We start from the raw sequence: 27846 nt of genomic DNA, 5'->3' as shown, positions 1-27846 counted from the left end.
ATCATCTGTAGGTGATACATTTATTAGTTTAAAGCCACTGTTTTTTTAAAACATGCCCTACTAAATTATCTGTTACTTGTTTCTAATAATTTAACATTTTATAAATTAGTTTTACCAAAAGATAGCAATGAGCCAAAGAAAAACATGTGACGTGTTAGTCTTAGCAGTTGCTACCCTTTCATAATCAGGGAAAAAATATCATTTGGATTCCATTCATGGAAGAAATGAAAATCCTTCTGTCTGGATGACAAGTCATTTCTAGCCTTATGTTTGGCAGTGTTTACCTGCCCACCCTGGCAGTGTTAAGCCTCTCTAAGAACTGGGGCAAGCCAAGTTGTTTGCCTTTTATTTGTTCAGAAATGACACAAGAAGGATGTCAGAAGCATCAAGAAGATGAAAAGTTCAATACTGCTCATAGAAAAAGATGTGCTCTCAAAAGTGAATTACTTAATATAAATAGACCAGTTGTTTAAAATATGTGTGAAGCTTGATCCCTACTGGGGAGCAAGGAAAAACAATTCAACAAAACAGCAGGAAGCCACATGACACATGGGTTTCTTACTGGATTTTAATGGTCTTTTAGCCTGAAGATCCGAAAAGTCTATGTCAGGTGTTGAGCATTCTCTTGCACTGCAGGCCATGATTCAGAAGACAGGCTTGATTCTCACAAAACATGTCCACACAAGGACTAGCTTCATTAAGATGAAGACCGCACCCTATTATCTGGTGTGTGGTTACCAATAGTTTCCTCTGGGTATATCGCCAGTACACAGACTTATGCTGATAATCAGGTCTTGTTGCCTGACATACTCATTGACTCCACATTCCACTGGTAACACTCATCTAAGAATTCCTGACTTATTGCTATAGCAGTGATTCCCAAATTGTGGTGTGGGGACCCTGGTGTTTTAGCCATTGCCAGACTCACATATAAGTCAGATAACTTAAATTCAGTAAAAGTTGCCCTTTTTAGTGTACCATGCGTTTTGACAAATGCATATAGTCAGATAACCACCACCACTTTCAAGATATAGACCAGTTCCATCACATCCCCAAATTCCCTTGTGCTCCACTGTAGTCCACCCCCAACTCTAGTCCCTGGCAGCTAGTAATCTGCTTTCTATCCCTATAGTTTTGCATTTTTTCAGAATGTCATATAATGGAATCACACAGTAGATAGTATTTTGAGCTTGGCTTTGACTTAACATTTGAGATTCATCCATGTCATTATTTGTATCATCAGTTTGTCTCTATTTATTATTGAGTAATATCCCATTGTTTGGATGCACAATTTTTATACATTCATATGTTAATGGACATTTGGGTTGTGTCCAATTTTTGTCAGTTATGAATAAAGTTGCTACAAACATCATGAACAGATTTTATATGAACATAAGTTTTCATTTCTCGTGGGTAAGCACCTGGGAATGGAATGCTGGCCTAGGCAAGTATATATTGAACCTGGTAAGAAACTGGAAAATTATTTTAAATAATATTTGTATCATTTTGCATTCCCACTAGCGATATATGAGCGTTCTCATTGTCCCGCATCCTCATCAGCTCTTGGTATTGTCCATGTTTGAGTTTAGCCATTCTGTAAGTGGTATTTCACTTTGGTTTTCATTTGCATTTCTCTGGTGACTAATGAAGTGGATCATCTTTTCATGTGTTTGTTTGCCATTCATATATCTTCTTTGGTGGAGTGTCTGCTCAAATCTTTGCTCATTTTTAAATTGTGTTGTCTCTTATTATTGAATTTTGACAATTCTTTATGCATCTGGATACAAGTCCTTTATCAGATAGGTGTTTTTTCCAAATATTTTATCCCAGCCTTTGGGTAGGGAATTTTCTTAACATAGTCTTTGGGAGAGGATGTCCAATTTATCTTTTTTTTTTCTATTATAAATCATTAATGAAACCATGTCTAAAAAATCTTTGCTTAACTCAAGTTCACAAGGATTTTCTCATATATTTTTTTCTAGAAGTTTTATTATTTTCAGCTTTATTTGCATTTATGTCTATGGATCATTTTGAGTTAATTTTTGTGTAAGGTGAGAAGGATGGACTAAGGTCCATTTTTTTACATGAGGATGTCCACTTGTACCAAGACCATTTGTTGAAAAGATCATCCTTTCTCCATTGAATTGCCTTTGCAAATTTGTCAAAAATCAACTACTCATATAATAATGGATCCATTTCTGAACTCTCTATTATGTTCCTTTGGTCTATGAGTCTGCATCTATTGATATGATCATGTGCTTTTTCTTTTTTAGCCTATTGATGTGATGGATTACATTAATTGATTTTCATGTTGAACTAACCTTGCATAGCTGGGATAAATCCCACTTGGCAATGGTGTATAATTCTTTTTGTTGAACATTGTTGAATTAGATTTGCTAGTATTTTTTGAGGGTTTTTACATCTATATTCATAAGAGATATTGGTCTACTTTTCTGTGTTTGAGATATTGGTATATCCTCTAGATCAGAGATTCTTTCCTCAGCTGGGTCCAATCTACTAATAAGTCATTAATTCTTCATTTTTGTTACAGTGTTTGTTATCTTTAGTATTTCTTTTTGGTTCTTTCTTAGATTTTCTTCTCTCTGCCTACATTGCCCATCTGTTCTTGCATGCTGTCTACTTTACCCACTAGAGCCCATAGCATATTAATCATGGTTGCTTTAAATTTCCAGTCTGATAATACCAATATCTTTGCCATGTCTGGTTCTGATGCTTGCCTGATTTTTAAAATTGTGTTTTTTGCCTTTTGGTATGCCTTGTAATTTTTTCTTGATAGCTGGACATGATTTCCTGGCTAGAAGGAATTGCTGTAATTGGGCCTTTAGTAATGTGGTGGTGAGGTGTGGGCAGAGGGGAAGCCTTCTACAGTCCTATGATTAGGTCTGTCTTTCAGTGAGCCTATACATCTGGATTGTGGACTTCACAAATGTTTCTCCCCCCTTAGGTGGGACAGGATAGCTAGGGTTGGTTAGAGTTGGGTATTTCCCTTCCTACAGATCAGTTAGGCTCATAATAATACTCCACCAGGTTAGACTCTAGTCAAATAGTTTCCCCTAAGGACAGGCCTTGTTAAGAAGACCAGAATGCTCTCTTGTATTGCAACATGGCTCTTTTTCTCCTCCTCCTTCCAGAAGCAAGACAGGATTTCCCCCAAGGTTTACTGCAGGAATGTGGTCAAGCCCCTGGAGGGTAAGTCTCACAATATTATGGGGACACTTATGACCGGGTCCCCTGGACTTTTTAATTCTCAGAGTTGTGCCCCTGAGCCTCAGCAATTTGTCTGGTATAGTTCAGTTTTACCTGCCCCAGCACTGGTTCTGTGGCATTTTCTGCTGGTGAGTGTGCTCCATTAAGCCTCGATTCCCTGTATTTGCCTCCAATCTTGGGAACATTGGTTTGCCCTGTGTTCTCCCCTCTCTTAGGGATCCAAGAAAAGTTGTTGATTTTTCAGTCTATTTGTGTTTTTACTTGTTAGGATGGAGTGGAAGCCAGAAGTCTCTGTTGTTTTTATGTTCTCAATTTCATTGATTTCTGCTCTTACCTTTATTATTTCCTCCCTTCTGCAGCCTTCTAACTTTGTTTATTGTTCCTTAAGATGGAAGCTTAGGTATTAATAATTGACTTGAGATCTTGCTTCTCTTCTCATATAACATTTACTGCTATAAATTTCTTTCTAAGCATTGCTTTAGCTGCATCCTACAGGTTTTGATATGCTGTGTTTTTATTTTCATTTGATTTAAAATATCTTCTAATTTCCCTTGCAACTTCCTTTTTTGACATATGCTTATGCTATTTAATTTTAAAATATTTGGGGAATTTTCCAAATATCTTCTTTTATTAATTTCTAGTTTAATTATGTTGTGGTCAGAGAACATACCTTGTATGGTTTCAATTCCTTTACATTTGTTGAAGTTTGTTTTATATCCTAGAAAAGTCCTTCATGATTATTTCATACACCTTTGAAAGAAGACTTTTGAAATGGGTGGAAAATTTTACCTGAATTCTTCTTACCTCCTTGTAAGATGAGTGGGGTCTTTCTCCTGTGTTCTGCTACAGGTATCCAGTACTCATATTCTGTGTCCTAAAAGGCCTATTTTTCATTAATTTTACGCTGCTTGATTGTTCTGCAACCTCAGTTCTCTGATGGATTCAAGGGTATTTATGATTTTGTACTTCATCTGGATTTTTATTGTTCCTAGTGTGGGAGCAATGCTCATGTCGGCTTTCTACATCCCAGGCCTATGTGGAAATCCTAAAATCAAAAAAATAAAATAAAAAATAAAAAAGCAATAGGGTGGGATTATTAGGACACCAAGAGAGTTAGACAATCAAAGGTTATTCTGTTGTTCCTTTATTCTCTTCCCAATACAGTACTTAGTAAAATCATTCAAATTTGTCCTCATATGTATTTCAACCCTCTGCTAGTGATATTTCTTCTCTTTTGACCTATCTATTTGGGAATACCCACTTCATGATTGGCACTGGGTGCAGTGGTTTTTGCCTGCCATCAGGTGTTTCAAAAAACAGAAGTATTTTGACTTCTTTTATTAGCACTCTTGTGGCAGAAATGATTGGCAGTAATAATATCCAATCATAATCTCTGTGATCTCATTTGAGACTGGTTCAGCGGGAAGATCTCTGTTTTTATTCAGTAGCAACATTAAATAGTAAGAAATCATTACTTGGTTTTATTTGTTGCAATATTTGTGATTTGTCCTCTAAGAAAGATGCACATACAAGTTAGAGTCATTTACTTCAAAACTACTAATTTTATTTCTTCCCCCACAGAAAAATACAAATCATTAATAGACTTTGGTCTTATAGAGAGGAACTGAACAAGGATTTCCAGAAGTGGGTAGTACATGTCCAGTTATTACCACAGTTCTGTGCATATCACTCTGTGTGGACTGAGAATGTATTATTTGTTCTAGAAGTCATGGTGGTTGCCTCCCTATTCTTCCCTCAATCTGTTCATCTTAATCCATTGCCCTTGTTAGTGATGGATTTAGGAAGAAATTGTGACCCATTTCTGGCCAATGGTACATGAAGAAAGCCTGTCCAGGGACTTTTGGGAAAGGTTAATTGCCTCTAAGGAAACAATGAAGAGCAGCTTTTTCTTTTTCAATGCATTGTTATGTCTGGATGTGGTGTGTACCTGCTAAATTACTACAGTCACTAGGGCAAAATCACCTCAGTGAAGAGATGAGAACTGAAAACATCCTTGCCTCTCAATGACAACATTGAGCTCCTGAATAAACAGTCACGAGCCACTCTACCTCTGGATTCCTTATATGTGAGATTACAAACTTATCTTTTAAGCCAATTTGAGGTGATGTTTTCAGTTATTGGAGTTGAAAGCATCCTCACCGATACATAATAATCAGTAATAGTATTCTCCAAATATATGTAGGTATTGTTGTGAATCATAAAATACAAGTTCATTTTAAATGTTACTAGACTCACAGGAGCCCCCTGGCATTGCCTAATTTTTTCAGTCCAAAAGTACATGTATCATTAGGTGGAACTCTAAAAAATATTTTGACCATAAGAAGAAGTATTCATATTTACACAGGTTGAGAGTGATTCACTCAAATATAAGGACTATAGTTTCCTCAATGAGAAGATCACATAGTATATGTACCATGAAGAGATTACATATCCTCAGAAGTTGCTAGAATCTTTAAGACTAATTTTAGTAAAAATGGGCATAGTTCTAATATTAGTATCATAAAATCTTGAAACTCAAAGAGGTCTTTAGAGATCACCTAATGAGGATGAAAATGAGAAAACTGAGACCCAAATAAACTACATAAGTTGTCGAAGGTAATGGCAGAGTCAAAACTAAGACATAGGTTTTTTGTTTGCTTGATGATTTTTGCTATGGCACTTGGGAAAAATGTTTAAGATACTTTCTAGTCTCTTAACTAAAATACTGAGGAGCTTGAAAAATTACCAAAAATTTGCAGACCAAATTTATACCACTAAAATCCTGTGTAAGTTTTAGCAATTTTCAATGAAACATGATAGTGATGATGGACTTAAATAGAATAAGCTTGCTCTTGATGATTTCTACCAGCCACTCATTTCTCTTGGAAATAAGAAGTAGGCCCAGCCATCCTACATTCTTACAGTGTACTCAAAAAGCCAGGATAGTTATTGTGGCATAAAATTAAATATGTTTTATATGGTAATTTTTTTGGCCATGTATCTTATATTTATTAGATTGTACTTATTTCATCTATATTAAATAAAATAACCATAGCAGGAAGTATACCTGAAATGAGATACTAAAATTTAAACGAAAATGTTATGATTTCTGATTATCTCAAGTTATCCACCTCTTTGGCCTGTAGCTAGAGGGCTTTAATTAAATTTTTAAATGGCCAAAAACAATAGATTCAATATTTCCAAAACTAACAAGAAGCAGCTTCAACTTCAATATAGATACTTCATAATAATCCTGTGTATCTTGCAAGGGTATCATAAATAAAATTCAAGAAGTGATTAATTAATAACATATTACCATAATTTAAATAACATTTTAATAGATAATTCTGGAAAGAAGTCAACAATCTAAATTGAAAACCTGGAAAAACAAACCCAGACATCACTGAGGAGAAATATCCACGTTGATGGCAGCCATATTGATTTACTATATGTAGAATCCCACACCAATGTTCAAGCCTGCCTGTTTCTTAGTGATAACTTGTGGGTAGAGAGCAATGTTCTTGGCACAGGAAAAGCACAAAAGGGGACTGATTTTTCCTTTAAAGGGATAAAAATGACTTTTCCTTTAAAGGGATAAAAATGGCCTTTGGGTTTCTTTCCATTTTTGGCTTGTCTGGGTTAACTCAGGCATCTGAGAAAAGACTGGAGAGTTAAGTTGTTTATGTAAACCTCAACTTATTTAATCAGTGTATGAAGATATTTTAGGTTAGGAGTGACAGACACAAATGGGTGACTGATGAAAGAAAGACTGGAGTTTTCTCTGTGGGTCAAACAAATGGGGTTGTGGGTAGTGTAGGGTCGGAGGGACTTTCCATTAGTTCTAAGATCTGATAAGTTGATAATTAAAGGGGATTTCATCACAAAAGCTGGGAAAGGTTTCTGAAATAGAAAGTTAAATGTGTCAGATCTCACACAACAGAAAAGCTCCACAGCAATGATTTACTTGTGCTCCCAGGAAGTTCTTGCGATCCATCAGACTGCCAGCTATATTAAAGTCTGTGCACTCATCCAGGAACACTCTCAGGCTTGGTCTAGGGCCCAGGAAATGCAAGAGATGAAATGTAGGAGATTGCTGGCTATTTTGCAAAATCAGCATAGTGTTTAGAAGGACAATAAAGTTAAAAAGTTCAGGCTTCTTCTAACAACTTGGGAAGCTGCCCACCAGGTAGCCCTGGATTTTCCCTTCCTACAGAGAGATGGAGACTTTTCTGGTACTGAGAGATCAGTATCCAGTCAAAGAAAGAACACAAATCAGAAAAGCTAACATCCCATGGGCGAGACTGGCTGGAACGATTGGTATCAATAGAGCTTCAAAGGCCAACCCCAAATTTAATGCCTGTGGGGATCACACCAGCTGATCTGCTTGCTGAAACTGAGGGGCTGATTTCACTCTATTCCCCTATCTGGGGTACATCTGATCACTTGTCTTTTGCATCTCCTCAGCACCTGCCCATTCTTTTATCTTTGTACCTACAACACTGGAATGTACTAGTTTGTTTTCTTAAAGTCCTTGGAAAAATGGGCTGAGTTTTATCTTTTCACCATATTCCCAACACCAAACACAGTGCCTATGTATAACAGGCATTCAATAAAACTTTCCTCTCTCCCAAGCTTTCGACTAGTATTCCCAACACTACTGTCTGCCTCCATGGATGTCCTGCTGGCACACTTCAAACTCAACATGTTACAAATCAGACTTGTTACTCTCCCCCTCTTTCCCCTCCCCTGGGCCATGCCTCTAGTGTTGCATTTGTCTGTGTGTCTAATGGGACCTTGTCTGTGGGACCTATTCTGTATCAGGCTCATTGTAAGTACTGAGAAAATATTCATTCAAAGTAGAATGATAATAAAAGTGAGGAAAAAGAGAACAGAAAATAAGTATGAGGAAAAAATAGTAATATAAAGAAGGGAATCATAGAGGCAAAAAAGAAAAAGAGGACAGTAGTGGATAGGAGAGTGAGAAATATATTTTAGGTAGCTTTTCCCCAAATCAGGGGTATAAAATGTATCTAGAGCCCTTGAAATAAAAGCTAGAACACTTTCCCATCTTACTCCATGTCCCTCCGGTGTTTTCTTAGTTTCCAGTTTGTGTTAGACTCTCAATGTTTAATGGATGTGATGAGAGAGGGGACTGAAGGGCATGTCTCCATCTTTTCAGCCATTACCGCTACTGCACACACAGGTATCAGCAGGTGGGCTATTTTCCACTATGGAGCATGTTTCTATATAACATTTGGCAAAAATTAAAAGGGTGATTAGACTCCTCTTTCCTAAACCACACAGTTCTTGAGATGAGGCTCTGAAATGAAGATCTGAGGTTGAGGTTCATTTGTTCTTCCCATGGGGAATGATTCCCTATTTTGCCTGAAGGAGATAAAGGGACAAGATCTTGCTTGCTCTTCTGGTCCCGTAATAAGTCTTGCAACTTATTGTGTGTTTTCTTTTAGGGTTCTGTTGCCAGCTTATTTTAAGTCAGATGTTCTAATCTCTTTGAGTGGTGACATGTCATAACTGTAACCTCAAGACATTTTCAGGTAAAGGCAAGATGCAGGCACACCTTGATTTTATTTGTGGGAGGTACATTATAGCCCACAGGGAAATGTGTAAGGAATATTTCATCATTTTAAGGGACTTGATAAAATCATGCTGGTATCTCATAGTTTGAAGGGTGCTTAGATCTATGAAAATAGCATTTTCCAGATAAACTTTTTTTTCAACACGTGTTTCAAAAAGAGGCTTAAAGGACTCTTGTGATTTTCTTTTTCTTAACCAGTGAAAGCACCTGTTATTCCTAAGGCAGTTATCCTCACATGCTGAGTATCAGTCTATGCGCCCCAGATTCCTGGAATGCTTGGGAGAGGCTTTTCTATTAGAATGGAGAATTTTACTGATATATAAATGGACAAGAGTTTGTGAACTAACTACTTCAGTCAGCACATGAGGCAGGGTGTGAAAACCAACAACAGGAGGTCCCTTCCTGCTGAAACCTCTGGCCTAGAGACTTGAAGCATATATTTTTTTGCAATCTTTTAAACAAAACAGTATAAGTACTCATAGAAATAAATTATTTATGTGGTACACACTCTAGTAAGAGTCTTCTGTAGGTTTGTAATATAAATGAATATTGGAAACATAACTCATCTGGTTGCCCTCAAGCATGGTGCTCACAAGAAAAGTAGACAACAGTATAGATTAGGACTCAGCACAACTGCCAAACAATTCAAGGGTTTGTCCTAAAATTTTTGAGTTCACAGGCAAGAAAATTTTTCATGCAAGAAGAAAAACACATTAATTCTTAATAAAGCAAATGACATACACCACACAGCAAATAAAATGAGCACACAGCTCACTTTTTGGTAAGTCCTGATATTCCACAAATCACTGACCCCATGGATGAATTCTGCATTCCACTACCAGTGTTTATGTTTGTGTAGCACTATTTACCTAAACACATCTCAGGACCTTGCACTTCAGAAAGCAGCTAATGGCGTTTGTCAGAGGACAGACTTGGCCTCAGAAAGGGAAAGCCTGTTGGTATCTCAGAGACCTTTCCAGCCACACCTGAACCCATAGATCATGGTGTATCATTGGGTAAGAATGTTTTTAGAAAAAAAGAGGAAGTCTATATATTTGCTATTTTTAAAGAAGATTTATGATATGGTGGATGGAAATCTCTAAATAATAACAAAAATGGGTGACAGAGGAAGAAAATATAATTCAAGCTACTTTGAAACCTCCCAAGATCTTCATGCAAAGGAACATGATATAGGAGAAAACCTGAATTAATGAATCAGGTAACACCCCATTTTGTTGTAACTCAACAGCTACTGGCACTATTTCATTGAATAGGTAATTATTATGATGATTGTAGGTACACAAAGAGATTTAAAGTGTTTAACAATAGTTTCATTTCCTTAGAGTTCTAAATAATTACCCCAATATTATTGTTTTAATATTTTTCATGAAGAAAAAGTTCATTAAGCCTAGGGTTATTAGATGTCAACCTAATCCTTCCCACTGTTTGAATTTAGTAAAACTAGTATTGTAATGAGATTGTATTAGTGGTCATTTTGATATTATCTGACTTAACATGTTGGTAAACCCATCCTGCCTCATGACAACTTTGAGCTGCCTTTGACATTATTAGTTCTGTTTTTGGATTGTGTTTATGACATGTTTTTTTTTTTTTTGGTTGTTTCTGAACACATTTGCGTATATCTGCTTTCTCTTCTTCCAATATACAATCAACACTCCCAGTATGTTCTTTTCAATGACTAAAAAATGGACTTATCTTTAATCCAGTGCTCATAATTACATACCCAACAAAGTTCACAAAATACAGTCATTCGGTTTTCCCTGTTAGTTCTGAGTACTTACTGGAAGCCACCACACTACCTGCTTCTTCTTTGTGAACTAAGGCAGGTGAGAACAGTTATCTTTCTATCCTGTCATGATGTTAGTCATTTCTGAGATGCTACCCTGAGGAATGCAGAGGGAGAAGCAGAGAAGAAATCTGGTGTCCAGATCTCTCCAGATTGAGTATGGTCGCTATTCACATATTAAGGTATACTAAGCCTTTTGAGATGACTGTGCCAGGAGTAAGAACTTACACATCCTGTCCTGAGTCTGGTGTTGATTCACAGTGTGACTCAGCCATCTTCAGTGTCGGGGCCGAAGACAGAAAGGCCCATGGCAAGTCCTCCCTGAAACATTATAATAAAATCTTTTATCAGAATGTTGACACATCTAACCACCAAAGATAAGAGGAAGGTAGGCTCACCCTGAAATTTTAGGGCTGGGAAGCAACTTCTTTTGCCCAAAAAGTTGTCCCCAAATCCTTAACTTGATGTGATTTAACTTCAACAGTTGGCTAATGGCATAAAAAGAAATTTACATTCTCTCAGCTAAATAGCTTTGGTTGTAAAGAAGACAAAATCTATCAGCAATGGGGAAGAATAATAATTATGGAAACTGTAGGAAGCTAAGAAACCAAATACCAACTTAAACTAAAAATAAATTTAAAAATCCATTCAACTGTGATGGTGGATACATATCATTATATATTTGTCAAAACCCATATAATGACCATTACAAAGAATGAACCCTAATGTAAACTATGCACTTTACTTAATAATAACATATTAATATTGGCTCACCAATTGTAACAAATGTACCACATCAATGATGCAAAATGCTAAGAATAAAGGAAACTGTGGTTTGTGGGGAGAGGAAGTGAGGGGGTATATGAGAACTCTTTGTACTCTGTGCTCAATTTTTCTGGAAACCTAAAAGTGCCCTAAAAGATAAAGTCTATTAACAAAATGATTTTTTAAAATTCAGCAATGTAACTAACATGTAGAAATGCTTGTTACGGCCTCATAACTTCTGAATTCAAAAATGGAGTAAACCTTGAGACATGTAGAGAAAGTTCTTGATTCATGGGCTGCTTGTCTTTAGTTTTTATTGCTTTAAAAAATACACATACGGAAAGATACACAAATCATCAATTGTGCAGCTTAATGAATAATCAAAAAGTGAACATGCCTACATAACCAACATCTGGGGCAAGAAGAAGAACATCACCAGCACCTCAGAAACCCACTCCTCAGGAACTTTTAGTACCATAAGTAAATTTTGTCTGTTTTTGAAATTAATAAAATACAATCATAAAGTATGTAATCTTGTGTGTCTGGCTTCTTTTGCTCAATATAATGTTTATGAGATTCATCCATATTGTTATATGTAATTCATTTTTATTTCTGTACAGTTTTCCATTGTATGAATATATTACATGTTATTTATATGTTGTCTATTGATGGCATTTGAATTGTTTCAGACTTTGACTGTTACGGAAAATGCTGCTCTAAACATTCTGTACATGTCTTTTGTTGAACAAGTGCACAAAATCCCTGCTGGATCTTTACCTAGGAGTGCACTTTCTGGATAACAGGTATGTACATGTTAAACTTTAGTAACAAATGCCAGATATACCACAGGAGTTACACCAATTCACACTCCCACTAGCAGTGTGTAAGAATTTCAGTTGCTCTATATCCACACTGACACTTGGTATGGTCAGACTTTTTCATTTTTACCAATTTGGAGGATCTGTAGTAGTTATCACATTGTGGCTTTAATTTGAATTTGCCTGATTTCTAATGAGGCATATATTACTGGCCATTTGGATATACACTTTTGTGAAGTATTTGTTCAAGTTTCATGACCATTTCAAGATTAGGATTGTTTGTCTTTTTCTTATTCATTTCCTTTGTCAGTTATTTATATATTGCAAATACCTTTGCCAATCTGTGGCACCCACTTCCCAAGGTCATGAAGACATTATCTCCTGTAAGTCTCCTAAATTGTCAGTTTTTTAACCTTTCACATTTGGATCTATATCTTCTTGGAACTGATTTTCGTGTGATGGTGTGAGTTAGGGGTCAAGTTTCATTTTTTTCCCACATAGCTATCCAATTGATCTAGTACCATTTATTAAAAAGATAATTCTTTCCACCATTTCTCTGTAGTGACATCTTTATTATAAATCAAGTCTCTGCCTCTGCATGGGTATGTTTTTGGACTCTGTTCCACTGGTATTCATCTGTCCTTTTTCCAATTCCACACTGCCTAGCTATCAAGGTAACCAGTAGAGAGCTAGTTGTTCCTCTTTGTTCTTTTTTCAGTGCAACTTGGCTGTTCTTGGGCCTTTACATTTCCAGTTAAACTTCAGAATCAGACACACACACACACACATACACACACACACACACACACACACACACCCCTGCCAAAAATTTTTTTTTAATTGAAATTGAATGAAATCCACGTATCAATTTTAGGGCATCAACACCTTTAAAACGTAATCTTCCAATTCATGAGCGCTGTCTATGCCACCATTTATTTAGAGCTATAATTTCTTGGAATAATGCTTTATAGTTGCATATATTTTATAGTTTATATGCTTTATAAACATGCAGCTTTTATTTTAATGTTTATATTTTATGTGCTTTTATGTTTTATAAACACATTGTTTATATGTTCCATAATTTTATAGTTTATACATTTCATAGTTTTCTGCATAGAAGTTTATGTCTCATATATAGTTGATGTTTTTGATGCTATTGGAAATAATGCCTTTTAAAATTTCATTTTCTATTGGAAGTTTAATAGATTTTTCTTTTACTATATCGACCTTACGTGTAGTTATCTTGCTATATTGACATATTATTTTGAGTAATTTATTTGTAGATTCTTTTGGATTTTCTGTATATTCAATCATAGCATCTGCAAATAGAGTTTTATTTTTTCATTTCCAATCCTTATACATTCTTTTTTTTTGGCGTTATTACACTTTGTAGTAAGAATTACATCATCATTCAACGATAATTAGAATATTATTAACAACGATAATTAGAAGTGATAATAGCAAGCATCCATGTTATTCTCAGTTTTAAAGGAAGTTTTTAACATTTCACCACTGTCTTTATCAGAGTTTAAAAAATTAAATTCTCTATTAGGTAAGAAGTTCATTTTAATTACTAATTTGATTTTTGGCATAAATTGATATTGAACTTTATCAAATGCTTTCATCAACTATCAATTTAGATGGTCATATGATGTGTTTTTTTTTTTCTGTTAATAGGATAAATTAAGTTGATTATCAAATTCTAAACCAGCCTGTACTCATGTAATGAACCCAGTTTGGTCATTCTTTTTATACATTTTACATTTTGATTTGTTTGTTTGTTTAGGAGTAAAAAACATTAGGATTCTAATTCCTTAAGTTCCAAATTGATAGTATGTAGAAAAAGAGTTTATAGACTCAAGGATTTGTTTGTGGTATATTTAGCAATATCAGGGCTCACATAGCTACAATAAGAAAGAGTTTTCTAGGAAATTTTCCCAGGAAGGTTCTGAATTCTTTTTTTTTTTTTTTAAACTAAAGCTAACCATGAAACTTTCCTTAGAAATCCAACTGTGATCTGGGTACAGAAGCCTTAGAAAAAGAGACTGCTACTCCTAATTTTTGTTAGCATGTTATATTCACTTCACAGCAATAAAGCAAACACTTGAGATAAGCAATTAACAAAAATACAAATAATTAAATTTATGATTATGATAGGTCTTTGAATGTGAAGCATTACTTGCAAAAATCAAACTTGACTCAAACAGAAGTGTTCATCCAGGCCCTCAGCAGTATGGGACTACCTGGAAAAGAATAGACTTGGGTCCCAAAATTCATGCCATGTTCTTTGAGCCATTTTATTTGTGTCTGGGTAATGAGATTTCCAGATTATTTTCTTCCAGGCTTCTGAATAAACATAGGAGACTTACTAGGATAACCAAGGAAGAAGCAACGGTGAGCCACACTATGAGATGAAGGCTGCCCAAGGCTAGATAGGCTTCCGGCAGCCGTCACAAATCAGTCATGCCAGTCAACACCTAGAAATGTGCTAGACTCACCAACTTGTCAAGAACAAGCAATAGACAAGTTACTCTGAACCTCAGAGGATTTCTGAGATGATTCAAGATTTAATCATTTGTGTTTCCCAAAGTTTGAGCAATTGCCTTGTTTAATCCTTAGCTATGAATAGCACAGTTCTCTCTTCTTGAGGATGACAGGTGTGAGCATGGGCTAAAGCAGGACATATTTCCTCTACACTTCCCATTTCTTCTTACTCCCACTCTTTGGGATATCCTCATATACACGAACTCTAGGAGGTACAGATGTACTCATTTATTCAGAGTATATACCATAAATAACAGAAGTGTGCACCAACCAAGACTTCGTTGTTGTTGTTTTTTAGTTCTGTATTTATAAGGCCGTGCTCCTCTAATGTAAAAGTGGATTAAGAGATGAACTGTTGGGCACTCTGGATAATTTAGTAATGTCTTCAGGATGCCATGAAAACCAGGACTCTAAAGCTTGGTTCAGACAATGGAATGCTGGCAACAAGCATGGGGATGACATGGTGCTTTTAGTGGAACAACATGAAATAAAGCCATATTTAATTTTATCATATGAAATAAGAGCAATAATAATGCAAGAAAAGTGACCAAACTACATGTTTATAAGTTTTTACCAAAAAAAACCAAAACTTTTAATAACAAATTTTTGTTGAATATTGAATAAACATTTAAAATAAATCAGTTTACTGTCTCCTCTTAATATTCATTTGCGACCTATTCATTCTACCTGTCACCCATTAGCAGATACTAAACTTTTAAGAAGAGTATATAGGAAAAAAATTATAATTGAAAGCATTCTATTTCTTATTTTATTTTTTTTCTACAAATTTAGAAAGATCGCCCTACTTTTAATTTTACCTATGAAACATCTTAGACCAGCTTCAGAATACCATTGTTCTATTGGAACAAAATTTGAGAAAATTTAGCGAAACGAAAGAGATGAGAAAATTTCTCTCATCAAGCAGCTTTCTTATACTGCCCCGCCACGTGCAGCCATCCTCAGCTTTAAAGGAATCACCACCAGCACCACCTTCACTACCATTACACTTAGTGTGACTATCTCCCATGTTCCATATTAAGCACTTTATCAGCATCATCACATTTAATGGAGTAGATATTATTGCCCCAATTTATGTATGAGGAAACACTTTTATGATAGCTTATAAGGGCAGAGTATAGATCTAAATCCAGGTATGTCTGACTCTACTGTCCATTTTCTTAACTGCTACCCTATACATCCTTCTTTATGACCCAATATACAACAGCAAGAGTAGAAAATAACAACCCATTGTATTTTGTAAGCACATCAATAAGCCCTTTAATCAGGTGCTTAAAAACTTTTCAATCATAAACCTATCACTATATTACCCAAGGAGTATCTGGCTCCTGTAATCAGGTTTATATACTTGTAGAATATATTGTAGAATTAGTTGTATATAAAAAAGATGTTGGCTGAAAACCAAGAAGGAAGAATCTATCAGGATTGTTGTGAAGATTATAAAAATATAGCTCAAATACCACTCCCCCACCCCCATAAAACTTTCCTTGACTCAACTTTCTCTGAACTCCCTTAGCACTTTCCCTTACCCTTAGCACATTATCTCCCAGTTGAACACGCAAAATCTGCTAAGCCTTTTGTGCAGGTGCTGGGCATACAGAGATCAAAGACAGTTCCTGCTTTTAAATAACTTCTGATAAAATAGGTATTACAAGTATGATACCTACAAGATGCTGTGAAAGAGGAAAAGCATCTAACAATATCTAGAAGATCTGTAGGAGAGGAATAAAAGAAGAATGTGGGCTACTGGGAAGAAAAGTGAGAGGGAGTGGGGATTTTGGTCCTTTATCCTAGTCTTGAGGTGGGAATAGGAATTAGGCAGATGGAGAGGTCTGTATGTGTTTGTGTGTGTGCACGAGTGTGCACATGCACATGTGTTTTCTAGGCAAAAGAACCAAGCAGGATGATACGGAGAAGAACCTGGCCTGTCACGGGAACTACAAGTACATAATTTAATAAGGATTGTGTGCAGGGTGTGTGCTGGGAAATAGCACAAGATGAAGCTGGTAAGGTATGTATGAGCGATTTGGTGAGGAATTTGGATTTTATCCTGACAAGGATCGGGTGTCACTGAAAGATCTTGAGATCTTTAGATCATCCTCGCAGCCGGCTAGAGAACAAACAGCGTGGGAAATGAGATGCACAGGGAAAGTGGTGCGCAAGCCTAGAAGCCAGGAGCTGTCAGGAGGCTCTCGCAAGCATCCAAGCCAGCCCAGAGCTTGGGCAGCAGCAGTGATGTTGAAAAGGAGTGAGACAAGACATATTTACGTAAATAAGATGAATAATGGGGCAAAATAAAACAGTAATCTTAGCTTTTCAGATAAACAAAACCTATTTACCTTTTTATGTTATCCCTGAAAAGATTCACATTTCTCACCTTTTCCAGAAGTTGTACTACTGGTATATAGCACGGTTAGCAGAATTAATAGAATTAGTAGTCTTTGTACGCAGCCCATCATATATTTACTTGTTGCTGCACCATCTGACTTGTTTTCCTGAAGCTGAAGTTATGGGTTGATTCCATGAACCTGACTTACTTTCACTCCTCCCTGGCTACACAGACTACAAATTATGCTGCCTCTCACAAGGGATTGGGTAAGGGGCAGAAAAGATAAACCTGTTAAAAACCATCCCATTGTGAACAAAGCAACTCAAAAGGCAGCGCTTCCAAGAGGGTTGGTGGCATCATCCAGAAAACAAGCCCATCTTTAGTGTACATTTCTATGATTCCTTGGTTCAATGACAGAAGCACCAATAAAAGCACCAATAAGAAATAACAAGACAGGCAACTGAAAGTTTTAGATTAGATTTGAGAAACAGTTTTCCCCTCAGAGAAGCTGTGCAGTATTTGTATCAGTTATGCCAAAGAACATTGTTCTCTGGAGGTTTGGGGGGGGTGGGTGGTAAAATATACATAAAATTGGCCATTTTAACCATTTTAAGCATAGTTAAAATAGCATTAAGTACATTCACATTGTTGTACAACCATCACCACACCACCATCCAACTCCAGAACTTTTTTGTCACCCCAAACTGAAACTCTGTACCCATTGAACAAAAACTCTGTATTTCCCTCACCCCCCAGTACCTAGTCACCACTATTCTACCTTCTGTTTCTATGAATTTAACTACTCTACATATCTCACATAAGTGGATTCAGACAATATTTGTCCTTTTCTGTCTGGCTTACCATAATGTTGTCAAGGTTCACCCAGAATTTTATTCCTTTTTAAAGTTGAACAGTCCATTATATGTACATACTACATTTTGCTTATCCACTAATCTGTTGATGGGGATTTGGGTTGTTTCCACCTTTTGGTTATTGTGAATTAGGTTGCTATGAGCATTGGTGTACAAATACCTGTTTGAGTCCCTGATTTCTTCTGGGTGAATTCCCAGAAGTGGAATTGCTGATCATATGTGTGTTTGGGAAAACAACAACAACAGTCTTTTCTCCTATGTGTCTCTCCTTTACTTTCACACTACTTCTGACACTTCTAACATCAGATGTGCGGGCTTTCCCCCCATATCAAGCAATTCTCTGTGACACCAGCTAGGTGTCTTAAAATTTCCTCAATTCTAATATTGTCTGCCTGGAGGTAGCATCAGATCCCACAGGTTAAGGGCTCAGTCCCATGAGACTACCCCCCCCCAGATGCCAATCATAAATAGTATGGCTCCCCACAACTTCTGTCACGTTTGGCTACAAATTGGAGGTTCCCATGACCCTCTCCCCCTTGGATTCGATTATTTTTTAGAATGGCTCAAGAACTCAGGGAAAAATGTTTACCAGATTACCGTGTTTCCCAAAAAATAAGACCTAGCTGGACCATCAGCTCTAATGCATCTTTTAGAGCAGAAATTAATACAAGACCTGGTATGATATGATATGATATTATAGACTGGGTATTATATTATATTACATTACATTATATTATATCAAAGACCTGGTCATATATTAAAATAAGACTGGGTCTTACATTAATTTTAGCTCCAAAAGATGCATTAGAGCTGATGGTCCGGCTAGGTCTTATTTTCGGGGAAACACAGTATCAAAGGATATGGTAAAGGATACAGATGAACAGCCAGATGAAGGGATACACAGGTCGAGATCTGGGAGGGTTCTGAGCATAAGAGCTTCTGTCTGCACGGAGTTGAAGTGCATCACCCTCCCAGTACGCAGATATGTTCACACACCTGGAAGCTTTCCGATTCCCATACTACTGGGAGTTTATGGAGGCTTCCTCACGTAGGCATGATCAGTTATTAACTCTATTTCCAGCCCCTCTCCTCTCTCTAGAAAAGTCGGGGTGGCGAGGGCGGGGCTGAAAATACCAATCATGGCTTGGTCTTCCTAGTCACCAGCCCCACTCCAGGAGCCATTCTGAAGCCCACGCAGAGTTACTTCGTTAGAAGGAAAGCTACTCCTACTACCCAGAAAACTCCAAGGAACTTAGGAGCCCTGTGTCAGGAACCAGCGTAAAAGACCAAAATTTGAACAAAGGGTGGTCATAGTGCTCTTATCACTTAGGCATTTACAAGGGTTTCAGGAGCTCTGTGCTAGCAACTGGGGGTGGAGAGAGGGCAGGCACCAATATATATATTGCCTATTATCTCACAATGTGGTAATTCCATGTTTAATTTTTTGAAGAACCGCCACACTTTTTTCCACAGTGGCTGTACCATTTTTACCTTCCCACCAGCAATGCAAGAGCTTTTTAAAAGTAGGATTTTGCCTGGGGGTGGGGGATGGGGGTGAAGAGGTGTGTGGGGGGGTTACAACGGCTTCTCTCAAAACCCCACTCTTCATTCACTATGGCATTAAATTCACTAGTCTTTTTGTCTGTATCAATTGTATTTAGTTTACCTTTTATCATTTTTTAAAGAAGGATAAATTTAGTAATTTTTCAGTAATCTGAAGAGCACAGTGAAAGTTCTGCCTGCTGTTAATATTCCTGCTGTCCCTCCCTCTGCTAGACTGCTACACGATCACTCTCTTCTTACCTGGTTTGGGATTCTCACCTTTTGAGTTACTGATTAAATAATTAATCCATTCATCCTTAAATTTACCCATTCAAAACACATTTATTGAGCACCTATAGCAAGCATCAAATATTAACATAGGAAGGACATGGGTTCCAGAAGATGGCCATAAAAGTACGCAGAGTAACTACAAATGTGTCCTATAATGGCAAGTGGTGGGTGATGGGACGTAACCTGTAGTCCTGGGCTTGGGAGACTGGGACTTAGATGATGGGGAAGGGCTGCTAAGAGGATGGAATGGTCACTAAACAAAAAATTCTTTATATAACAATTTTTTCCCCCAGGGCTGGTACTGAATGAATCTTTGTGATAAATACCAATGTGTCCAATGCGTCTTTGTAAACTCCTAAAAATATATTTACTTTTCCAACTTCAGCACCTAGCACATCTTCCATAGTATTAGGTTGGTGCAAAAGTAAATGAAGTTTTTGCAATTATTTTTAACCTTTTAAACTGCAATTACTTTTGCACCAACCTAATATCGTCATTATGTTGTTTCTATAGGGAATTTTATTTGTAACTTTAACTCTCTGTGAACTAATGGGGGTGGTGGTGACTGGTTTTTCAGATGCAACAAAATGTACCAAAACTAAAATCAGAGAAACCCAGAGCTGGAAAAGATCATCTTTCTCTCTATCGTTCATCGATGAAAAAACAGACGATAAAATTTAATAGAATCTGACAGTCACATAGCTTATGAGTTGTTAGTGGCAGTGGCAGTAAAGAACTTGGCTTCTCTGGTTTAGTCCAATCCCCTGCTGCAGCCATATTCCCATCAGAATGAATGAATCAGAAAAAAAGTGTTGTAAACAACAATGTGTGTCATTTGTATTCATTACAACTTGTATTCAAACAAAAATCCCAAGTGACTTCCCCATTATCCCCAGTTTAAACTGACAACCCATGATTATGTCATGTTTAGTACAGATTTAAGCAACCTCACCTTCGTAATTTGTGACCACAGTCCATTTCATCCCCAATTCGCTGCATACAGCAACAAAAATCAACAAAGAAAAGGTCTTGGAATGCTAAGAAAACTCAAGTAAGTAAGGTCTGTGGCTTACAGCCTTACTCATTTAAAATTTCACCTACTGTAAAATGTGGCTTACCTAATTTACAAGATATAATTAGGTTTAATTTGATTATTATAATATTCCATCAAGCCTATGAAAATACATGTATGTCTATAATGCATGTTTACATCTTTATTAATCCCAAAATATTGTATTTCCATAATCCTTTCTATTCAGTTGTATCAAAAGACCTTAATGACATAAAGTATGCATTTCTCATTAAAAAAGAAATTATGGTTTCCCCCAGAGTTTAGCCCCAATTAAGTGTGCCCAGGTTTTGTGGTGTTTGGTCTGCTATTTGGACCTCAAAATCCAGGTTAAATCTACAGAATAATTTATAGTATGAAGTAAACAAGCCTAGTCATTAGCAATCGGTTATAAAAAAAATAGTGTTTTAAAACACAAGAGTTTTGTTCTGGTTAAGGGCAAGAAACATGTAGCAAAGATGTCTTCCTCCTCTTTCTTCCCCTTCCCTCCTCTCCCCTTTTTCCTCCTTCCCTTTCTTCCCCTCACCTACCCAGCTCTTCCCTTTCCTCCCACTTCCTTCTCATTCCCTTTCCTCCCCTCCCTTTCCCTGTCCTACAAAATTCTTGGCAGGGAATTTTGAACTCTTGAGAACAGCTTCAGTTATGAATGAAGTGGCCCAGAAAATCTTCTTGTAGTCTTAGCTTGAGCAGTTATTGATTGGAAGGTGATGGTTTGTAAGGCTTGCCTTGAGAGCTGCCAATTAGTATGCAAATGTTCAATTTCAGCCTCCTAAATACTCTCATTAGTCCACATAATTCTTACCTGTAGTCTTTCAAACCTGTAATAACATGCTATTTTCACTTCTTAAAATCAAGTCACTTCAGGTACTAGCTCACCACATCTACTGTTTGATATACATGAATTTCATTTTATGAAATGAATTTTCTTCCTAGAGTTTATTTTGGGGACTTAATCCCATTCTGAGCACAGAAGAATTCTACCTAGGTGAGGGGAGCAATAAATCTAATTCTTTCAAATTATAAAAATGAAAGTGTTCATAGCAGACAGCTTTGTAATGGTGGGTAAAATTGGTTGATTGATTCATCCTGAAAACTAGTGACTGAAAATAAATTGCTATCCTTGTAGATAATTATTGGAATGAAACAAAGTCAGCTTTATATACCTTCAAAATCTGAGGAAAACAGCTGTGAGTAAAAATAATACGTACTTGTGAAACTGCTTTTTTAAAAAGAGGAATATCTTGTCAAAGATTCAAACTCATTCCTTTTGGGCAGCTCAATTGCACATATTGTTGTATTAAAGATTTGGCAGTTTCACAAAAATCTTAAACGTGTACATACAGGTTCAAAATACCCTATTTCAATGGCCCAGAGGTAGGCTAGGAAAGTATTTCAGATAATGTCAACCTGTAGTAATGCTTGTTGTCCCTTTTTTAAAACCTATGGGCAGTTTATAATTTATAGTTTCAAAATAAATTGCTTAACAAATGTGGATGTCATTAGGTGCCAGCTTTCCAAAACCCAAACCTGGGTTCTTTGGTATCATGGCACGGTATCTGCCAAATGACAGGCTTTCAAAAGTCCGAGAAGGCCATTTTTGCTGGTGTTATCCCTGCATTTGGTATGAGTTCCACTCACAGCAGATCTTCAGCAACATAGAAGTTGAGCTTTCAATGTCCCGCATACATAGAAGGGCATAGATTCACAACTTACAACAGAGTGTAAGGAAGAGAGTAAACAACACAATGGAAATACACGAAGCCATCATTTCCATGTACTACAGATACTGGAAAACAAATAATCTTCTCTTGACTTAAGAAAATAATAAACGAAAGGCTTATCAGCGACTTTAAGAAAAGGATAGTTTTATGGAGTACAGCATAAGGAATAGAATCAATGGAATTGTAATAGAGCTATATGATGTCAGAGGGGCAACAGATTGGGGGAGGGGGGTTATCACTTTGTGAGGGGTGAAATGTCTAACTAGTGCATTGTTTTGTACACCTGAAACTACTAAAAAGAAAAAAGAAAAGAAAAGGATAATTTGATCCAGACCTAGTCACTTACACCACGTGAAAAAGAACTGAGATGATGTAGAGAGGCACTTCAGGTGTGGCTCATTGCATCTACTATTTGATATCCATGAATTCCTTTTTCTGAAATGAATTTTCTTCCTAGAGTTTATTTTAGGGACTTAACCCCACTCATAGCTGCTATAATAATAACCAGAATGGTCCATAAATGGAAATTTTGGGAGGTGGGAGGGTGGGAAAAGTTCAAGTTAGAGGTATACGTTGTTGAAGGAAAAGTATTATTAGTCTTAATCTTGTGTTAACAAAGTCTAAATTGCTGGGTGAATCTTGGAGGACCATATTATGGTGAATGTACCTGTATTCTCTTTCTTTTCCAAGACCTTATCCATGGGAAAAATGTAATACGGTCGCTGTAAAAAACAGTGATTGCATTTCTCAATTGAGGATCATCAGCGTCATAATTAAACTTCACACATCATTTTTTGTTAGCCACACAGGTGTGACACAGGTGGAGAGTTGGGTAATGTTGATGTCACTGAGGACCTGTGTAATTTAAACACGGTGTAGGGGACATGGGCACTGGGCACAGTCTTGGAGGTGGAAGGGAGAGGATCAAAGAAGAGATGCCTTTGCTCCAGGCACCTCCCCCATCTTTGATCATGCCTCTCCAATGGATTCTCCCTGGTGATTCGGACTACCTGGTCAGGAACTCTGCATTCAGTGGATTTGGTACTGCTCATAAAGGTCCATGATGAAAATCTAGGACATTTCATGTTGCATTTGGGAGTGGGAAAGGGATTAAGTTTCAATCTAGCTCTCAGATCCTGAATAGGGTAGGAAAATTCCTGGTACTGTCTAACTCACAGATTTTCTCTACTAGTGTTATACTTATCATGAAAGTTTGCCAAGGGGTGGAAGAACAGAAGTAAAAAGACCAAAAGAGTCCTAGAACATGGTAGAGTGGTCTCTTAAGTCCTATTTTCCTGGTACCATTAGTTACCCTTGCTCCCTCATGTCACCCTTGACATGACAGGCAAGCGTTGAAAGAAAAGTGAGTTGACTTCTTTGCAGTCACTTTAACCAGATTTCAAAACAGCACTGTGAAATTATCTTGGGAATTTTTATCCCTCAAACTTCAAGTAGTTAAAGATGATTATAAAACATGTTCTGCTGCTTAAGGATTTGCTGACATCTAATGCCTTTTTCTTTCTCTAAATGAATGCAGTGGTGACATTTCTGAGTTAATAAAGGATCTGAGAAAGATGTGGCCCTGAGCAATACTTTTATTACCATTACTTTTCCACAATCTAACTCCTCTGCCATGACCCTCCCACCCACACACACCCTACCCCCTTCCTCACAGTTATTAATCTAACCTGAATCACTCCATTCTTCTTGAGGAGAACACGCCCCAGTAATAGCAGTGAATCACAGACAGTCTTGTTTCTCTGGTCTCCAACGGTCTTGACAAAATGCCAGATCTGAGAGAATAAAAGGAAAGGAACTTCAGGTGAAAGGAGCTCTTTAGGTTCTTGTTCAGTATATTACCCTCAATATTAGTTATCGGATAAATTTTTTAGTTGCCTGGTGGTGGACAGGTTTTTATGACACTAATACTATTGACAATCCCCATATCTCTACAGTTTAGGTAGCTGTTCCACTCAGTGAGGCAACTTTTCAGGCTTGCCAAATAGTTAAGTCAAGGGCTCTTTCATCTTGAGGTTGAAAATAAAATCTTTTTTACTTAACTTGGCTAAAGAATATTAAACGGTTTACCCACAAAGGTCACCCTTTGATAAATTCTTTAACATTGCGTACAAGCGAATCACTTACACATTATAGAATTCCATATGAGATCTTTAGGTAATAGGGAAAAGAAATAGAAATAATATATCAGTTATTCTCAAAGGGAAATTTATGGGATGACAGAGTACTAAAACAACTTTTATTTACCATGGATAGATCTGTAAGATGAGACTTGAATTCAAGGGAAGAGAAACCTAGAGAGTTTTTGAAGGCAATTTTCCAATTATATATAAATGTTGTAAGAAATACTTAAAGCCAATTAAGAAAATTTAGTAGATTTTCTTGTTATAAATCTGTATTAAATTTGTTTAACTTGTCTTAATGAACATTATAAGCCTCCTTAATCATGTGGATTCTGCATAATTCCTCACCCAAGTGGATTTAAATTCTAGTTTTTAAAGTGTATATTTATATTTTTTAACTGTTTAAAAAAATACCTATGGATACTATCTATGTCTGCATGATATAAAATTATTTGTCAACACAGAAAAGTCAATGGAATAGAATTTGGGTCATCGTGAGATTATTGTTAAGATTTGAAAAATAATGTTAAAGCAAGAATTTAAAAAATAAGTCTACTGAAATGAAATTTTAAATTGTAGCTTGAAAGTGGGTGTGTGCTTGTATGGAGAAAAGGAACGAGGGGGGTGGGGACAGGGAGACACTAGTCACTATTCTCTCCTTGCTATTAAAAAAGAATAAAAAAACCTCATAAAGATTTTTAGGTCTATGTCATCATCCCACCCACAATAATCACAGACAAGAATGGAAGAAAGCATTTTACCACTCCCTGATGAATAACAAAGTGGTTAACAGTAGCCTTGGGTATTGAAGAAATTTAAAAACACACAGAGAAAGCTGCCTTAGATTGATATTAATTACTATTGTCATTGACTTCTAGTGCTCAAATTATTCTCCATGGTTGAGTAAGGAGTCCTTGCCTTCTGGCTCTCTGGGGCAGTATTTTTCCCCACCTAGAAAGTTTCGTATGAAACATACAATGTCTTGTGTCAGAAATACCAAACATCTTGAAGGTCAGTAGATTTCAGGATCCCACAGACATGAAAACATTTGCGAGGCTTCATCTAAAGGTACGATGAAAACTATAGGGGCTATATTCCAGATCCCTTAAATAAACTGAGAGTGGAAGATATGTTTCCATTTTGGTATGTGATGGGAGTAAGTAAAATACAAACTTATGTATGGGAAGATCATTCAATTTTAGTAATACATGAAGTCAGAGATACAGGTCAACAAATGCACATTTCTGAACAACAGGTTTTTCTGAGTACTTATTCTGAAGTTTTTTGAAAATCTGGCCAAAACAATCCCATTTTAATATACCAGTTCACATAATAAGCAAGTCAGAACATTTACAAGGCAAGATGTTTTTCTTTACGCTGCCAGCAAAAACAGCTCTAAGCTTAGGTTGTAATGATAAAAGGTTTTTGGAGCAGCTGATTTTAGGGAATCAAAAACAACCCAACCTTATGCCCCAAGGTATAAAGAATACGCAGAGTCTGCATTATGTGTCTAGTGTCAGGACAAATCATTCTGCTTTTTTCAGTGTAACTGATGCCAATGGATGAGTAAAGGGAGAAATAAATGTACAAACTAGGAACTGTGGCTTGGTTAAGTGAGTAACACCTGTATCAAAAAATGATGATTTCTCGCTTTCATTTTGTAAATTCCTGAGGTTAATTTATATAAGTTTTGAAAAATTTAGAAGGAATGGAATACATATTATTATGGAGGAGCCAAGTTTTCTGCTATTTATGGCTTAGATTGTGAGAGATCTTACAGATCACAGCACCTTTAAGACAAATCTGTGGCCTTTTTTGGGGAGATAAATGAAGGGATGAAGGAATTATGTGATGCATTCCTTTAAATCAATTAGGGAATGGTGAATACAGTTGCATATATAACAACTATTGAGTGCTTCCTAGATACCTAGTGCTGTTCTCATTGCCTGTAATACATTCTCATTTAATCTCCAATCCCTTTTATACCCCATTTTTACCCACTGAGAAAACCAAGGCACAGAGACACTACGTTACAAAGCACGTAAAATAATGTCAGGATATGAACCTCGGCAATTTGATTCCCACGTTTCAGTCTTTAATCACTTCATTAGGTATCTTCAGGTTCTGTATTTATATCCGACTGTTTAGGACTTAGTATTCTTTTGGGTCCTGGCTACTTCTAAGCCATTATCAGACAGATGTTAGTAAAGAGACAGTGTCAACGTTTAAGATGCCCCTTCACTAGGATTGAAAACACTGGCCCCTTAAAATTCCCAACTTCCTCTTGACTCAGAAATTACTCAACTGTCTTTCCCTAAATGCAGGGTTCCACCCAACTGAGTTAACTTTGTTGTTGGGCAGAAACAGAACATCGCCACACAGGAAACGGAGAGGATGTATTAGACTGAGGATGTCGCCGCCCAACATTCAGCAAGGGCCATGTTTGCTTCAAATATCTTAATTCCGGTCCAATATCATGTTATTTAGGGCTTGTTCTACTTCCTTTATTGCACCACAACAGATTTCATTGGCCTCCATTTTCTCTCAGATTTGATTAAGAATGGAAGCCAAGCCAAGGAATCTACATTTTGAGTAGATACAATAGAACACCTGGGACTGGACCGCCACGTTTGTGGCAGCAAAGGCTAGAAATTAGCTCACCTGCATCCGCAGGGATTCTTGGAGACATTTCTAACATGTTGGATTCTCAACAGGCCATTTAACTCAGTGCTGCTCTTTTGTGGCCTCTGCCTTTGGGGAGTTTACAAGCTGTAAATTGAACACACAGCAGGCCCTGCGACTTTTGATGCGGTCAAGTCTGCGGAAAGGCCTTTGCTGTCGTGAGCGAGAAGAGAGAGACCGGAGCCAAGAGAGTGTGTGTGGGGGGGGCATCCTCAGGCGTACTGCACCAACACTCAAAATGCAGGAAAGGCTTTGAAGGGAAAGAGGAGGGAGCGGAAGCCGCGAAGACGAGCGCAGTCTCGTGGGGATCCGTCAGCCCTTCTCGCAGCTCATCCCAACCCGCACCCAACGCGGCCAAGGCTCGCGACTGCGCGCGCGCAATCCCGCCGTGCTGAAGCGCCGGATGGAGCAGAGCTGCGCGCG

General features: G+C 37.1%; 1 long non-coding RNA gene across 1 annotated transcript; it reads right to left on the bottom strand.

Annotated features, from left to right (window-relative positions):
- Window positions 1-32: 32 nt before the first annotated feature.
- Window positions 33-27813, bottom strand: LOC148755167 (uncharacterized). The gene is made up of 4 exons (XR_016018887.1): window positions 27403-27813; window positions 24289-24393; window positions 10860-10952; window positions 33-4273 (listed from the first exon to the last, which is right to left on the bottom strand). It is a non-coding gene; the product is annotated as an uncharacterized LOC148755167 (long non-coding RNA).
- Between the last annotated feature and the right edge of the window lie 33 nt (window positions 27814-27846).

This window comes from Rhinolophus sinicus, chromosome 15 (assembly GCF_057876585.1).
Source record: "Rhinolophus sinicus isolate RSI-liver-muscle chromosome 15, RSI-T2T, whole genome shotgun sequence".
NCBI classification, from domain to species: domain Eukaryota; kingdom Metazoa; phylum Chordata; class Mammalia; order Chiroptera; family Rhinolophidae; genus Rhinolophus; species Rhinolophus sinicus.
This window is presented reverse-complemented; position numbering and strand designations above follow the sequence as displayed.